Source organism: Tympanuchus pallidicinctus, unplaced genomic scaffold (genome assembly GCF_026119805.1).
Source record: "Tympanuchus pallidicinctus isolate F22 unplaced genomic scaffold, pur_lepc_1.0 scaffold5, whole genome shotgun sequence".
Classification (NCBI taxonomy): domain Eukaryota; kingdom Metazoa; phylum Chordata; class Aves; order Galliformes; family Phasianidae; genus Tympanuchus; species Tympanuchus pallidicinctus.
Window position 1 is genome coordinate 71352550 of NW_026294769.1, and position 17986 is coordinate 71370535.

A 17986-nucleotide genomic window follows, 5' to 3' on the forward strand; every position below is an offset into this window, starting at 1 on the left:
GACTCCATCTTCATGGACGTGCAGGGAAGCAATGCGGAACCATCTGGAAATTGCAGCAAACAACTAATTTCAGCAGTCTTGCTAGCTTGACTTTCATTTCAAGGTGAAAGCAGTCAACTGAGTTGTGTCAGAACAGACTTCACTGTCTTGGGGAGATGTGGGTATTGATGTGGTAATGGGAATGCTAGCAGCAGGACTGGATAAGCATTCATGACCTTCAAACATCATTGAAGTTTGCATTCAGAGCCCTTATTATGTCTGACTCCAAAGTTGATCACAATATCTGCCAGTTTTAAAACAAATTTGTATGAAACCATAAACTCTAAATGTGTAGTCATGGACTCACCAATGGGAATTCATTCTCAACCAACTTGGTAGCTTTTTATGATGTCATTACTAGCTCGGTAGAGGAGGAGAGGGCAGAGAATGTTGTATACTTTGACTTCAGCAACGTGTTTGACACAATCTCCCACAACATCTTTGTTATGAAATTTGGAAAGTGTGGGATAGAGAACTGGATGGTGAGGTGGATTGGGAACTGGCTGACAGAGCTCAGAATTTGGTTGGAGGTCTGTAACTAGCAGTGTTCCCAAGAGGCTTGTGCCAGGTCCTGTCTTGTTCAATATCTACATCAGTAATGTGAATGAAGGGTTAGAGTCCACCTACAGCAAGTTTGCTGATGGTACAAAGCTAGGAGGAGTGGCTGACACATCTGAAATCGGTGCTTCCATTCAGCCTGGATGAACTGGAGGGTTGGACAGAGAGGAACCTGATGAGGTTTAACAAGAGCAAGTGAAGTTTTACATCTGGGGAGGAACAACCACATGCATCAGTAAAGGATAGGAGATGATCTGCTGGAGAGGACCTCTATGGAGAAGAACCTGAGTGTTCTGGTGAACAACAGGTTGTCCATGAACCAGCAGTGTGTGCCCTTGTGTCCATAAGGACCACTGGTGTACTGGGTTGCATTAAAAAGAGAACAAGCAGCATATCAAGGGAGGTGATCCTCCATCTCTTCTCTGCCCTCATTAGGCCGCATTTAGAATACTGTGTCCAGTTCTGGACTCCCCAGTTCAAAAAAGACAGGGATCTCCTAGAATCCTAAAAAAAGACAGGGATCTCCAGCAGACAGACACAAAGATGATAAATGGCCTGGAGCAACTCCCCTATGAGGAAAGGCTTAGTCACCTGGGTCTGTTCAGCCTGGGGAAAAGACGACTAAGGTGGGATCTGAATAATGCTTATAAATGTCTGAAGGGAGGTGGGAGGCATATGAATGAGGCAAGGCTGTTCTTGGTGATGCATAGCGATAGGACAAAGAATAACAGCCTAAAACTTGAACATAGGAAGTTCTATACAATCATGCAGAAGAACTTATTTATGGTAAGAGTGACAGAGCACTTCAACATACAGGTTGCCCAGAGAGGATGTGGAGTTTCCTTTTGTAAAGATATTCAAGACCCATATGGATATGGATGTTCCCAACTTACTGTAGGGAACAAGCTTTAGCAGAGTGGTAGGAGTTGATGATCTCTTGAGTTCCCTTCCAGCTCCTGTAATTTTGTGATACTGTGATTCTCTAATAGTGCATACCTGAGCATTATTTCTGGATTTATTAATTTGTTTTCTTTCAGTCTTATTCATCTGAGAGGCTAACACAGTATTTGATTTTGATGAAATGAAGGCATTTCCAATGAAGATATGAATAACTCTACTGTTTTCTCTCATTGTCTGAAATCAGCAATTTCTGCTGTTCATCAATCAAGATGATGCCAAGAAATGACAACTTAATCTCTCTCCTCTGCATTGGGTATTTTGTAAAAGTAGAAAAAGAGACTGTATTCCAATGTAAAAGAAAAAAATTGCATTCATTATGCATATATGATCTGCGAAAACACAGACAATCCCAGTGAATCAGAAATGTTCAATGTTTTATCCATTCTAATCTACCTCCCTAAATTTCTGTTACATTTTCATGTGGATAAAGTACTTGCTTACAACCTGTGCCATGTTACAAGGAGACAAGAGCAAAGTTCCATCTCCAGGTTATTTCTCAAATCCAACCAGCAGGAAAAGGTTTGGCCTTCTACTTGATTAACACAACCTTGTCACTCATGAATTTCTTCACAAAGGCAGCCAACTAACTCTAGAAAAGATCAAAGTTTTAATCAATGTACATGATTTGCCTAAGGCAGAATCAAGAGTCAGATGGGATAAGAACAAGGAGGCACATCTGTGAAGAACTGTCTAGATTTTTGTAACACAGATTTGCCATAAAAATTAACCCAACACTCAACAGGAAACTGAATGGATTAATTTCTACGTAGTTTGGAGCACAAAGAGTATGAGATTGCCATAGAATTGTCTCAAGGCTTTTTATATACTTTGTTGTGCTCCATTCTCTCTGAACATGAGTGCTTGCCTCAGGGCTTTTCCTATTGCTGTTCACTTAATACTCTCAAGGCTCCGAACCAAATCATTATTTATGAGATATTCCTCAATTTAAAGTGAAAATTTACAGAGCAAATCATTCACATAGATGTATACTTCTTACTTTCATAAACATATTCAAATTGTATGTAACATATACAAAAATTTCCAGGCAGTGAGAATTAACCCGGCCTCCCATAAACTTGTTAAATTAAAATGCATGAGACGTCATGGAGAGAGCAAGCTAATGAAAGTGTTGTTATGTGCTCAGTTTCAAAAGGTGTGTGCGCCACTGCCCTTTCTAGCATAGAAACAACTCTGTGAAATGCCTGTTAGAGACCTTCTAATAATACCAATTTATCTGGTACAAAGTGGCTGGGACAAATCAAATCTTCATTTATGGTGTCAAAGGATCCATTAGGAACAGTTTCTTTAATTTTGTTACTAGGCAATAACTTAACTTCTGCCCCTAAACAAGCAGACTTCATACTGCAGTAATTTGTTGTGTAAATGGTGGCTGAAGATCTGTACCTCAGCAAAGTCATCTACGTGGACCTCTTCCTCTTCTTGCCTTACTAAGGCACAACCATTTTTTTCTCTTTTAGAACAAGGCATCCTTCAGCTTAAGAAAGATGAATGATAGGATTGCAATCAGGTGTTGAGATTGCTGTAGCTCTTTCAGGCATGTTAAACTTTATTATGAGGAGCAGGTGAGGGAATTGGGATTACTTAGTAAAGTAAGGATTTAAGGGAGATTTATTCCCCTGTGAAGGAAACTCTCTGATCTCCCTGAAGGGAGTTTGTAGCAAGGTGTGTGTCAGCCTCTTTTTCCAAGTAACAATAATAGGATGAGAGATGATGACCTCAAGTTAAGCTAGGGGAGGTTCAGGTTGAATATTAGGAAAGATTTCTTCTTAGGAAGAGTTGTGAGCTATTGGAACAGGCTGCCTAGGGTTGTGGTTGACTCGCTGTCCCTGGAGGTTTTCAAGAAATGTGTAGGTGTAGTACTGTGGAGTATGGTTTAGTGGGCGTACTGCTTATGGGTTAATGGCTGGACTAGATGATCTTAGTGGTCGTTTCCAACCTTACTGATTCTATGATTCTCATTTTCCACTTGTATTACTGCAAGCGCTTTAGTTCTTTATGTGAAAAGTATCCATGCCTTTATGATGGCAATAGGTTTTGCGAAGCCTGAATGGCAAGTTGTGGTACAATGACTGGCTTACTTCTTATGTTAATGCCTCAGTTTTTTGTGGTCCTGGATAAGAAGCCTTCTGTGAGAGTTTCCCTTCAAGACAACACGACTTAGAAAGTTCCTATGTGCTTGTGCTATATGAATTGTGGCATTTGCTGGACTGACGATTCAGTTTCTTTCCTCACAGAGTTAGATTCATGTGTCTAAATCCTACCTATGGTCTTGGGCTTAATACTTTCCACAGGCTGAATCCAGGCTTTCAGGTACATCCAGCTGGTAGAAAACATTAAGCACAAGGGACTAAGTGGAACTGAGACCTTCTGAATTATGTTAGTGCCTTTCAGACAGATATCAAAGGACCAATGTCTCTTGTTTTCCAAACCAGTGTGCAGGGGAGAACCTGCACTCCTAGTCTCCCTTTTCTTCTGGGTATACACAAGAAACTTCCTAAGCTGAGAAACTTGCAGCTTAAGTCGTGCTCCAAGCAGGGTACCTGCTCAAAAAGATAGGGGCTCTGCCAAGAAGTAATTAATTTACCACTTCAGTCCATAGAAAGTCATTTCCCTTCTATTTTGCTTGTATTACATTGCAGTTATCTGGTGCTTGCAGTTTCAGAGTAGTAAAAACAGTATTGCCTTGGAAGAGACTTTCCCTGCAGAGTGAAATCTTAAACTCTGAAAACAATTTGCAGATCTTTCCCCACATTAATGTGGAATATTACAGTTTGCTACCATTATCTGAAGACTCACTTATTGACTTTTCTGACAAGGTTGCCTAGTGGTTACAGCCACCTTGTAATTAAGGTGTCAGTTCTTACACCATGGAGAGTAATGATAGACCCTTTTAAATGTATGTTTCTAAATGGAGAAGGACAGTTTGACAGGCCTTCACTCCAAGCAGCTTTGGCTCTATGAAAGGAGAGGTCATCCAGAATCTGTGGAGGAACCAGCTGAACTTAAAGTCCTGGGATGCTCTCACTGTAAGTTAACCAAGTTGTTCAAGCAAAATCACACCATTTCCAGTGATATCTATAATGGAGAAGAAAATAGAGACATTCCAGACCTGAAATAAACTGTAAAGCTTTCTCTTGCTTCAAGGGTAAGCTGAATGGTTCTGTGTTTTTCATCTTCTGTCCATCAGTAGAGGCAACTTAACAAAAAAGGTTTCTTCTCATTAAAAGATGTTATTTCCATTATTAAAATATTAGATATTTAACTGATGACTGAAAAAAGACTACTTTCTGCCATAGCCACTGCTACACAACAATTCCTTTAAACCATTTGAAATACACCAAGGAGAAAAAAAAAAGGGGGAAATTTTAAAATACTTTGAGTGAAAAAAGTCAAATTATTTCTTTTCTAGGAAAATTGCATTATTGCCCTTACATTCACAGAGGTACTTCAGAGGGAGCACTTCTGCTTAGAGTCACTTGGTAGCACCAGCAAGCTCTCAAGACAAGAAAAATTAAGTTCACTCTGGGATTTTGGGTCAAGATACACTTATTATTTTATAAAATATATATTCCTAGGAGTATGAAGAGAGAGGATTTTGAGGAAAAAATGTAAAAGAGAAGCTCTGCAAATTTCAGTCTGATCCTCAGTTGTGTTTCTGTGCTTCAGCTTAGCCTGGCATCTGAGAGCCATGCCTTGATGCTATTACCATTTCTGGCACCAGGTTGTTTGAGTCTGAGAAAATTCCTGAACAAAACATAATGGATTTGTCCTTGTTTTAGGTTACTTGCAAAGCCACGAGGCAGAATCTGAAGACTGTAGGACGGCTGTGAGATGGAGCTGTTTTTCATGGATTCTCTTCCTAGATCATAGAATTGTAGAAAGGCTTGAGTTGGAACGAACTTAGAGTTTCAACCCCCTGCTACTGCCAGGGTTGCCACCTGCCACATCAGGCTGCCCAGAGCCCCATCCAACCTGGCCTTCGACACTTGCAAGGATGGGTATCCTAAGACTGGTGACAGCTGCATTAACACCCTCTCTCTAGATCATTTCTTGACTAGATCCAAAGAACCTGTGTGATGCTTTGTCACTCAAGGAGAAGGAAAAGACTTCTTTTCTCCCAGCTAGGGCTCACGAAACTTTGGGCAATATTTAAAAGCAGAAGAATGACCTCTTGGGCTGAATTTCTCACAAGCCTTTTGAAAGTCAAATAGCACTTTGCTGTATCCACAATGTTTCCAAGATTTCCACAGAATACAGCTGTGTCAGCTACTCTCATTAGTGAGATTTTACTGGAGCAGAAGTCCTCAGGAGGGACTGAAATTGCTGCTGCTGTCAGTGTAATGCTGCAGCTACAGGAAGAAGTCAAAAAAACCCTTCCCAATTTAAGCTGTTACTGCAGATTGATGTCACGGTGACCTGAGAGACATGATTTAGTGGGCATGGTGGTGATGGGTTGATGATTGGACTAGATGATCTTAGTGATCCCTTTCAGCCCCAATGATTCTATGATTCTGTGATTCATCCAAAGAGAACTTCCCAATCTACAGCGTGTTTATCTCACAGAGATCCCTATGGTGTATGTAAGGGCTCTCACCATCACTTTACAGGAGGAGAGAAGAGACCAGTTGAGTTGAGTGAGATAGGGAAGGAGAGGCACCTTTCTTCCATTGTGTCAGCTGCATCAAGTGCACAGTATCCTTTACCTTTTATACTTAAAATTTCATCTCTATAGCCTGCTTTGTAACACTTTTTTCTAGGAAAATATTACTGATCATATTCCTAGACAAGGCATTTCCTTGGGCTTGAACTAGCCCAAGATGTCATTTTTATGATACTGAAGCAGTGTAATGGAGGAAGAACAATTTTCTTCAAGTCTTGTGAGAATTTCTGCAGTTACTAGTTGGAAAGCTTTTCCTCCAGTTTTATGAAGCAGAGATCAATAGTGAAGTTTGCATCTTCCTTTACTCCACTTTACATTTGCCTTCCAGCCCTGTAAAATGATCCATTTATTCTCCAAGAGCATCAAATATTATTTCTTTAATAATCAAATTACCAGCAAAATTAAATGTGACAAGTCCATTTCGAGCCCTTTTAAGAATCATCCCATCTTACTATTCACAGTTGCCTTCCTTTATCACTTTCTCCCTTGTGCCTTGGCTCTGATACCTATGAGCCCCGAGGGTTATATTTATGTTAATTAACCAGGAAGTCTTCTTCCAAGTGAATAGCCAGATAATCTGACTCTTGATTTAATGGTAGAATCAGCTTTATATGCTGTGATTTACTGTTCATAAATATGAACCAACAGAAGACTGGCTTTTTGAAGTGCTCAGGCATACAGCAGAACTACTCTAGGCTGGGGAATTTCAGCTCTGGCCGATATCCCAAACTTGAAGCAGATACTGCAGTTTTGTTGCTGCCCATTTACTTTTTTCCATTCATTTACTGATTTATTCTGCAGCCCCAAATTCCTACACGTGTCAGGAATTACGATTTCTCATTTTGTGACATTATTCACTCTTTATCTCTGGGCAGAAATGTAAGGATGTAGCTTGCCCTAGAGACACTATGCAAAATGAAGTTGTGCTGTAGGTGTTGTGGTGTGTTTGGAATATAGGCAGAATGAGAAGAGAACTTGACAAAGATACTTACACTGGATTTTATAGAAGCAGATTTTACAGATTTAGCAGAACTTACCTCTCCTGTGACCGAGAGTATTTGATGGAGAATTGTGCTGTCTGCATAAAAGCTCCAGAGGACCAGAGATGCGGGAAGGATCTGAACAGTCAAATGGGAGTCTCAGAGGTAGACTGAAAGCTGAAGATAGAAATTTAAAATCTCTATGAAGGCTCAGTGTGCATAGACCTGTGGACTGCAATTCAATCAGCATGCACAGTTACTCATCCATCAGCTACTTCCTGCCTTCTTCAAATATCATGGTTGGAAGTCTCTCCATTTCCCATTCTTAGGAAACTGTATGTTATGACTCCCTGTGGATGATATTTCTGTTGCTTTCTACAGTTCAGAGATATTAAGCAACTACACTGTCACCCTATTCATTAGGTGGGCCAATTAAGGTAAAGGTCTTTATTTGGTTGGACCCATTTTTAGGACTTAAACTCCTTTTTATTTATTCTCTGACATATTTGTGTCTCTGACGTTTCCTTCCAAACTCTCCACGTCCCCAGCATAATCTCTTGCTAGTCCTGTACAACTCACTGAATCATCTCTAGAAACTTCATCAGTTAACACATACAATTGGAAGTAAAGGTCTAGCAGTTGGGTAGCAACATAATGAACTCTAGTATACATGACAACGTGCATGTCAATTACCTCATTTTCCACCTGAGGATCATAGCTATTTTGATGAACACATCATGAGAACTTGGTAGCAGTGTCCTCCAATAATGAACGCTGGTCAAAGATCTGGCATATTCACAACTGCTTTTCATTATACTATCCCGTACATGTTGTGCCACTACTCCATTTTCCCTTGTTCCTTTTGCATTCCCTCATAAACATGTGAGAAGCTTTTTAAGGTACAGGTTTTTTGATCTACAAAAGTTATTATTAGTGGTGGGAAACAAAGATCATACAGTAAGTACTCACTAGAGAAGGAAGGCTGCAAGAACACATTATGCAACTAGGAGATTCCAGCTTGCACATCTGCAGTGTGAATCTCAAATGGCTGGAAAAGATCAAATATCAGGGATACGGTGGTTCTGAACTTTGCTTGCTTAACTGACAGCTAACATCTTCATCCATAACATCTGCCTAGCAACAATAGAGCTTCCATCTTCTCCTAGTGACATATCAGTGCAAGCTGTGCTTCTGTGGGTATCTCACAGGAAGGTTATTGCCAGTAGACACATAAAGGGCATTAAAGATTCTGAGCATTTTATCTGCCTCTCTTAGATGCACTGCATAAGTCAAACAATGACCTGTTTTGCTGTGCTGTGCCCCTGAATGAGAGGAGCATCAACACGCTGGAGCATCAGTGCCTGGAATAACAGAATACCTTTTTAATGATTTATGATTCCAGCTAGCAAACTCGCTAGCCAGATGGGTCTGCCACTGAACAAACCACGGCCGACCTGAGGCTACAGAATATATGTCAGCACACTGCAGAAGTTTTACCTGAGATGAATTATGTCATCTCATTGCTGCATCATCAGCTGCCTAATTTCAAGAGTTTTTATTTAAAAAACAAACAAACAAACAAACAAAAAAAATTATCATTTAATTTGAATACTCTTCACTTTCTCCCGTGGTGCTGATATATCAGCTTTCAGTGTTCAAACTTTATAATAAATTGCAGCAAGATGTTAAACTTCATTACATATTTTTGTTCTGAGAACAGTGGCTAAGATTTGCAAACTCATGAGAGAGCATATAGCAGATTGAAAGGACAAGGGAAGGGCCATCTGTTTCTAATCACTCACAACTGCACCCAGAGTCCAAAGTTGCTGTAACAAAAACTAATGGAGGAAGATCAATTTGTGTTTATTTCTTCAGTATAGTTATCTTGTAGTGGACTATTTATTGGATTCTTTCTTGCATATCTGTATATCCTGCATATCTGCATTATTTTTGCCTAGGAAGAAAGAATCAAATCTTTAACATCTGCAGCTTTATTTGAAGACCCTTATAAAAAAAATTCTCTATATGAAGTTGCATATGTGTGTTAGAGGGCTCATATCTTTCTTCATCTCTGTGTTACCTGACAGATATGATGCTTCTTATGCTCATGACATTCTCCAAATAAATGGTTTTATTCCAACATTACCCCTTTTACTGTTATTCTGTTTATAAATGATACATTTTCATGTCTACACAATGAAAATCTCAAATGAGCAGGTATCAAATGATGAATGTAATACATTTGCCTGACTTTCTGGACAAACAACCTGCTTTATTCACAAATTCTATTTCTATTTAACAAATATGGTCATCAAAATGGAGACTTTCTTACTCTTTACTCTGAAGTCATTTGTATTAGACTACTTTCAAGTAAAGTGAGATTAACTGGAAAATTTACAGTAAGTTCTGCTACACATTTCAGGATGCAGGATCATAGATAGTCCTTCCATCATAATCACTGGACCACAAGATATCACACCCTCTTGACAAAACAAAGGCTAAGTTGTTTTCATTATGGTGAATTATGTCACATTACAAATTTTTCAGCAAATTAAGCACTTCAGGCATGCAATTTTCACTTACTAAAACCCTCTCCAACTCAGAAATCCTCACAAAGGATTTTCTCCTACTTGATTTCTGTTCCCTAGTGCCTGTCTAAGCTGTCCCTGCCAAAGTCAGATTTAATTAGTGAATCGAAGATTGAACACTTTTGTTAACAATGTAGTAGAGGAAGAAAACATCACGATAATGCAATGGATTGATGATAATAGAATGGAAGAGGAAACACCCAGGGGGGAATGAGAACTCAATGTCAACAAAAACAAATACATTTTTCTTCATCAAAATTATCCATGTTTTCCTTTCCTTAACCCCTTGTTGTGTTCTCTATCTCTGAGTGATTTTCTAATTTTATAGCTCCTACTATATATTCTGGTACTATTAATCATACTTCTCACTTCACATTTTATCTCAAAATTTACTGTTTACAATCCTAAACTGTAAACTTGGATTCAACATAAGTTTCATTGTGCACAGCAATGTCAAAGGTGTTGTATTCCACGTAACCAACTAACTTCTCCAAGAGGAATGTTAAACTACATATTGCTATAATGTGGTAAGGCCTCTTGTCTTATTTTACTTAATCTTTTATCCAAGGGCAAGGAGAATATGGCATTTTTAATAAAAACAGTCCTATCTCATGTTGCAAGATGAGTTCAAACCAAATTTTTTGTGCTAATCTTTGCATTCCATACCATGACTTCATTCATACCAGTTTGAACCTGGTGGAATATTATGTTTGCTTTTAGCTTTTCACATGGACTCTGCATGAGGAGGATTGTACCACAGATAGAAGAACAATGAAGAATGAAATCCAATATATTATGTGTATCACACAAAGATACAACCAAACTTCCTCAGCCACACAGTCTTAGAATGAAAAATAAATACATGTAAAATGCTGTTTCTCCTACATAAATTTGTGCTTGTACTGCTGTTACAACACAAAAATGTCTATCACAATTGCTTCTTTTCTATTAAATCAAAGAGAATAAAATAAATTAACTCCTTGCTCTACAAGAAAGGGCATCTTTGAATACCTCTACACAACTGAGTACAGGAAAGGAGGATAAAACAAATTGAGATATAAATGGATGTATAAGATTTGATAAGATTTTCTTAATGATAGCTTTGCTCTGTTAATATTCAATAGTTTTCAAGTCTCAGCTGTGAGTCAGTGAGTAAACACAAACACATCATATCAGAGTACAAGTGAGACAGGTTTATTCAGTTGCCCCCAGGCAACATGCAAGCCGTTCCATTGGTGGCTGTGGTGTTACACCAGTTACCTCTTGCGCAAACAAATGAGAATCTACCTCCTCTCAATGAGTTAAATGTGATGAATCAGGAAAACACAAATTAGAAACACACAACAATTGAAAAAACATTTGCAGAGGGATTTTGTTTTCCTTATCCAAGTATTCATGGCCAAGCTCTGCGGAATTCTCATTGTTAACTGCCTTTCAATCAAACTTACATTCATATGGAATTTTACAGGGGTCAATAAATCTTGAGGAGTCTCAAACTAATAGAGCACACACACCATTGTCATGGTGTTGAGCAAGGATAAGCAAGGAGCATCTGAGATCTGTGAAAGGATCTTTCAATCTATCAAGTTAGGCAACAACTTTTCATGAAGAAAGAAACATGGTTATATTACCGTGAGGAGCTGCTGAGGAGTACAAGCTGATCATGAATGGTAAGATCTCTGGAGATCTTGAGAAAGTGCTGGGGCTTTTCTGGAATATTCAGTGCCACTGCAGATAACAACTTCAGATAGCTAAGCAGGGAGAGACAGGCGTAAGAAGTGGCACAGCATCACTCATCAGTGATAAGGTTGTCGTGGTTGTTTGTTGGATTTGTGAAATAGTAGTGTAGTAGTTGAATTATTGGATAATGAGCTTTTCAATTGCATAGAAAAAAATTATAGACAAATATCCACAATTAGGCAAACATGCTGGACTTGGACTCACAACTTTAGCACAGAATGACTGGAATAGTAATTTCAGACAATTCTGCAGCCAAATGACAGTAAGATGGAAGTAGTAGGAGGATTGGAACTAGATGATGTTTGAGTTGCCTTCCAACCTAAGCCGTTCTATGATTCTATAACTCTGTCCTTCTGTTCTACCACAAATAAAACTAGAGAAGTTCCAAAGGCCATGCTACTAAACAGATCAGATACTACTGGTCCCTTAGGATGTTTTACTCCTGAATTTCATGTTCCTATAATTGATGCTTTATCTCCAACTGTATATTTGGCTCTTTGCACAACTCCAATGCACAATTAAATCAGAAATTCCAGTTATAATGTGTATAGTTTGGGGTGCTGTAAGAGAAAACTCAGCCTGAGATTAGGAGCATTGTACAAGAAAGATTAGATGTTCTCATCTACCAGGAATAACAATAACTGGAATTTACTCTGAATCTCCTTTGTCAATTATTTTGCAACTTGAATCACTTTTTCCAAGAATACAAATGAAAATGGGAAAAAATTAAGTTAGGACTCCTCTAGAAGAAGCATGTTGTCCTGTTCTTTTTCCTTCATGAAATGATCTGACTCCAATTTGCAGTTGCAATTTGATGTCCCTTTTTGTCCTGGAAGATAAAGCCAACCTGAATTATTGTTTTAGAAAACTTCTACAACAGTGATGTGAATTTGTACTCCATTGAATATGAGGGGAAAAAAGTGAGCTGCCATTTACAGGAAAGATGTTCCTGGATCTTAAATACAAGCAATTATAATTGGTTACATTACAATGTTATTATATCCTCTGAAGTATTAGAATTTCTTTTTTTTTCATCCAGTATTCTTAATCTTCTGGAATAGAAGCTTCTAGGGCACAGACTCACAGCAGCAATAATGTTGATGTGTCATATTTAGAGGAACGTTTTTTTGAGTTTTGCTTTTCACAAAGCATTTATTGATATTATTTGCTAGTATAAAGGAAACATTACTTCAAGTTTTATGAAACCTCATCTGCATCCCAGGTACTCAGTCCCTCCAAATAAAAATAATTAAATTAAATAATTGTCAAAGTGGCCTCCACAATTATATAAAAAAATCCCTTCAGATAGGAGAAACAAATCGCTACTCTAAAAAACAGTTCAAAACTGTCACAGATTACATTTCTCAAAACAGTGTATACTCATGTTCTCCCTGACACTGAGGATAGGCTGATCACCAAATAACATCTAGACACACTGTACACTCTGCCTGACAGCTTTTGAGGTGCTGCAGAGCCAATGTATCATTAAAAGCTCTGCTTACTGGTTCTCTTAAGCTCTGATTTTCATTCCGTGCAAAGTGCTTTTGACAGAGGAGGAATTTTCTGACAGATTTTTGACAGGATAACCAAACAAAGCAGGGCAAGTGGCCTTTGACTTTTGGCCGTCTTATAAGTGTAGGTACTTCAAAGAACTTGCAACTACTTTAAAAACATTTCTAAACAAGCTACTACTCAAAAGCCTATCTCTGCAGTCTTTGACTCCAAAGTTATCCTGATTTCAGTGTTGTTATTGTTGAAGCCACTGTGATATTATGAAATAAAGACAGTAGTCAGTTTTGGAGAATTTCCAGATGACAGACTCCAGTGAGTAAGGGATATCAAAAACCCTTCTCCAAATGACACATTTTATATTCTTTGTTGTCTGAATAGTTATGAAACAGGAAGGAATTTTGTATAATAAGAGGTCTCTATAAAATTTTACTGGGTAGCTGAGGTACAAATCGTTAATATAAAAGATTACAGTTATAGCAATGTAAAGCCTTTCAACAGGGATATGAATAATTGAGTGGTGCAGCTGACACAATAGAAGGGAGGGATACCACCCAGAGGGGCTCGAGAAGTGGGCACATGAGAATCTAATGAAGTTCAGCAAGGCAACATGCCACACCTTGTACTTGGGTTGGGGCAAACCCACATGTGAGTACAGACTGGGTGAAGAACTCATTGAGAGCGGCCCTGCAGAGAATAACTTGGGGGTTCTGATGGAGGAAAAGTTGACATGAGCCAGCAGTGTGCTGATGCAGCTGGGAAAGCCAACAGTATCCTAGGCTGCATCTACAGAGGGATGGCAGCAGCAGCAGGGAGGGGATTGTCCTCTCCTTCTGAGGCCTCATCTGGAGTTCTGTGGCCAGGCCTGGGGACCTCAGCATAGGAAGGATGTGGAGCTGTTGGAGTGGGTCCAGAGGAGGGACACAGAGACTATCAGAGGGCTGGAGCACCCCTGCTATCAAGTGGCCCTTTTTGGCCAGGCTGTGTTCAATCATCAGGGCTGTGCTCAGGCAGTTTAGATTAGAGAAGAGAAGGTTCCAAGAAGACAGCATTACAGCCTTCCATTACCTGAAGGAAGATTATAAACAGGAGGGGAACTGACATTTTACACGGACTAACAGTGATAGGACAAGGGAGAATGTCTTTACACTAAAAGAGGGGAAAATTAGGCTATATGTTAGAAAGAATATTTTTACTCAGAGTGGTGAGACACTGGCACAGGCTGCCCAGAGAAGCTGTGGATGCCTCATCCCTGAAGATGCTCAAGGCCAGGTTGGATGGGGCTCTGAGCAGCCTGATCTCGTGAGAGGCATCCCTGTCCACAGTACGGGGTTGGAACCTGATGATCTTCAAGGTCTCTTCCAACCTAAGTCATTCTATGTTTCTATGATTCCACGATTCTATTATAATTGTCAGAGAGTAGGACCGAGTTACAGAAAATTTTGCATCATCAAAGAGAGGCTATTATAGGTGAAATGATACAGAATATAGGCTGGAATTACATTAAATTATACTGAAACCTTTAAATTACTTTTCTTCTACAATCACTTTATCTATTCTACTTTCAAATATGTAATTTTTGAAAGTACAGCTTTTTGTAAAAGAATAGACTGCAAACTGAGAAGGACTTAATTTAAAAAATCATGATATGTGAAAATATTTCATTTTAACCGGTGGCTGCTGTTTAAGGTACAGGAGGCTTATCAGCTCTGTAATGGAAATAAAGCAGTCATTGAATGCATCTCAGCAGTGTGGCAGAAGGAGGAACAAAACAAAGTATCTAAGGCCAAGGAGCTTGAGGTGGTCCCTTCTGGAAATGTTGAGGTAACCAAGATGTAGCAGGCAGCTATCTGCTCACGTAATAGGAAGGCTTAAGGAGGCCATACATGTTTTTATGTTTACAGAGCTTTTCTCCTCCTGTAGGAATGATTTTTGAGGGATCATGTTGAAAGCTCCTATGTTTGATCACTCCACTTGTTATTAGCACATTAACCTGCTGTTTCCACTGTATATGTGTACAACCTACTTCAGGGATCTGGAGGAACCTTGTATGGGTAAACCTTGGAAGTCCTTGTCTTCACACCAAGAGGGAATTCCTGAAACGTAACGTAGAACCATCTTCCTTTAGCCTCCTTTAACACAGATACACAGAACATAGGTAGTAAACCTTCAGGCTAGACTCTGCTGGGGAGTTTTCCAGCATAAAAGTTAAGGTATGAACCAGAATTAAACACACTGTTAGATTTTGTGCGGTCCTGAACTGACTTTAGGTTAGGTTCTTACTGAAATTTGAAATACTTAATCACAGTTCATTAAATGCTTTGAATTGATAGGTGTGAGAAATTTCTGAATTTTCCACATGTCATACCTTAAAAATCCTCATTTCTTTTTTGCCTAGTTGCCAAAGAGAAAGATAATAAATGATTATCCCCGGAGCAGGATCCCATAGTACACTGCACACTGAGACTTTCACTATGACTTTCTGCTCCAGGGATCATGGCAGACACCCTGAGCTGCAGATCTTATTGATGACATGTCACTACCTTCCCTCACATTTTCCCTGTACAGAACTAGCAACAAACATTTGGCACCCTTTGTATTTCCCCCTCGACAATTACACTGTATTAATAAATGGGGCTTTCCATCTTCTCAAAAATGCTTGCTATGCTTGGCACCTTCTCCATACTGCCGTGCACCAACCTCATTTACTCATTTTGGGATCTAATTAATTCCTTTCTTACCTTTACTGAATGAATCATTTCAAAAATTACTTGAACTGGTAGCAAAGCTCAGTCTGATTTTTCACGGTTTTGGACTGATCTCAAAGGTAGCATGGAAAGGCTAGATGAAGATCAACCATGAAAAAAAAGCCCAAAGATCTGAGTATCGTAGAGTCACAATATGGCGTGGGTTGGAAGAAACATCAGAGATCATCTAGTTCCAACCTCTCTGCCGTAGTCAGGGTTGTCAGCCACTAAATCAGGCACTAGTTCATGTTGTCCATGGGAGCATCCAACCTAGGCTTGAATGTCTCTAGGAATGAGGCATCAGCCATAAGGGTGGAAAGCAGCTCCAGTAAGACTTTCAGTGAAGTCTTGGATCACTGGTGCTCTGAGAGGAGACAGCTTTTCCTTATAACTGCCACCTAGGTGATATTTTGGCAATGGTCAGTTTTGCTAACTTGGTTTGAATCAAGTGAACAAATAGTCTGTAGAAAGAGTGATTTTATGTCACTCTGATTTACAGTGGTGTTTGTAGGGTCCACTCACATCCTGTAATCATAGAATCATAGAATCACAGAATGGTTTGGGTTGGAAGGAGCTCTAAGATCATCTAGTTCTAAACCCCCTCATAGGCTTGGACACCTCCCACCAGACCAGGTTGCTCAAAGCCATATCCAGCTTGTCCTTGAAGGCCCCCATTTTCATAATATCTAATCTAAATCTACCCTTCTATAGTTTAAAGCCATTTCCCCTCATCTTGGCTATAACAACAGCTTTCCCATGGATCCCTTTCAGGTACTGGAAGGCCACTATAACGTCTCCTTTCTCTTCTCCAGGCTGAAAAGTCCCAGCTCTCTCAGGCGAAGGTGCTCCAGCTCTCTGATCATCTCTGTGGCTCTCCTCTGCACCCAATCCAACAGCTCCACATCCGTCTTGTGTTGAGGGTTCTGGTCCTGAGTACTGGACACAGTACTCCAGGCGGTGTATCACAGGAGGAGAGTAGAAGGGCAGAATCTTGAACTGCTGGTCATGCTTCTCTTGATGTATTCAGAATACAGTTGGCCTTCTGAGCTGCAAGCACACATTGCTGGCTCATGCTGAGTCTTTCACCATCCTACATTCCCACATCCTTTTCCTTGGGGCTGCTCTCAAACCATTTTCCAGACAGACTGTATTTGTGTTTGGGATTGTCCTGACCCTGGTGCAGGACTTTGCACTTGGCCTTGTTGAATTCTACAAGGCTGGCATGGGCCCACCTCTCAAGCTTGTCCAGTTCCTAATGTAACCCTTCCCTCTAGAGTGTCAACAGTACTATTCAGCTTAGTGTTGCCTGCAAATTTTCTGAAAGTTCACTTGATCTCATAGTTCATGTCACCTGCAAAGATTTTGAATAGCACTGATCTTGAGGAATGCTACTTATCCCTGGTCTCCACTTGGAAACTAAGCTGTTAACTGGAACCCTCTGAGTGCAACCATCCAATCAGTTCCTTATCCAGTGAGTGGTACATCCATCAAATCCATTTTTTACCAATTTGGCAACCAAAATGTCATGCTAGACAGCATCAAGTACTTGCACAAGTCTAGGTAAATGACATCAAATTTCTTCCTTTATCCACTGATGATGTAATATTTAATCCTGTTTCTGTTCCATTTTTCAGGTCTAGAAGTCTATCATCTTCTATGCATTTTTCTCAGTATATACAAACTTTTTTGAACTTTCTTTCTTGGTTTTAATTTCACAATACCTCTCTGTATTTTACTATAAGGCCATCACTGACTATCTCTCTAGTAAAAAGTTTCTTTAGTGCATTTCTAACTGCCTCACAGTAGCTCTTCCAGTAATTGGGAATTTCCATCTCAATCAATTCTTTATGGATCTTAAAATTATTAATCCACTTTCCCTAGCAATTCTTTCACTCAGAGTATTTCCTCCTCACTGCATTTCACAACTTCTGGAATAAAACAGCTCTTTTTATTACAGCAATCTGAGTTCCCATTCCATATACACCTCTTCCATGTATCCCATGTGAGCTCTCCTTTCAAAACTGATCTTCAAAACAGTCTTCACCTATATGCCAAATAACATTATCTTTTCCTCTTTTTAATAGCAGTTACTCAGTTACTTTCCCTTATACCACGAAAACATTACAGTGTATAATCTATATAAAAGACATTTGTTTCTTCAAGTCATGAACAGTCTCTGCTCTG

General features: G+C 39.4%; 1 long non-coding RNA gene across 1 annotated transcript in view; it reads left to right on the forward strand.

Moving 5' to 3' along the window:
- LOC128090871 (uncharacterized) overlaps positions 1 to 17986 on the forward strand; it is a 579571-nt gene that overhangs the window by 454158 nt on the left and 107427 nt on the right. The gene's annotated exons all lie outside the window — the stretch shown is intronic.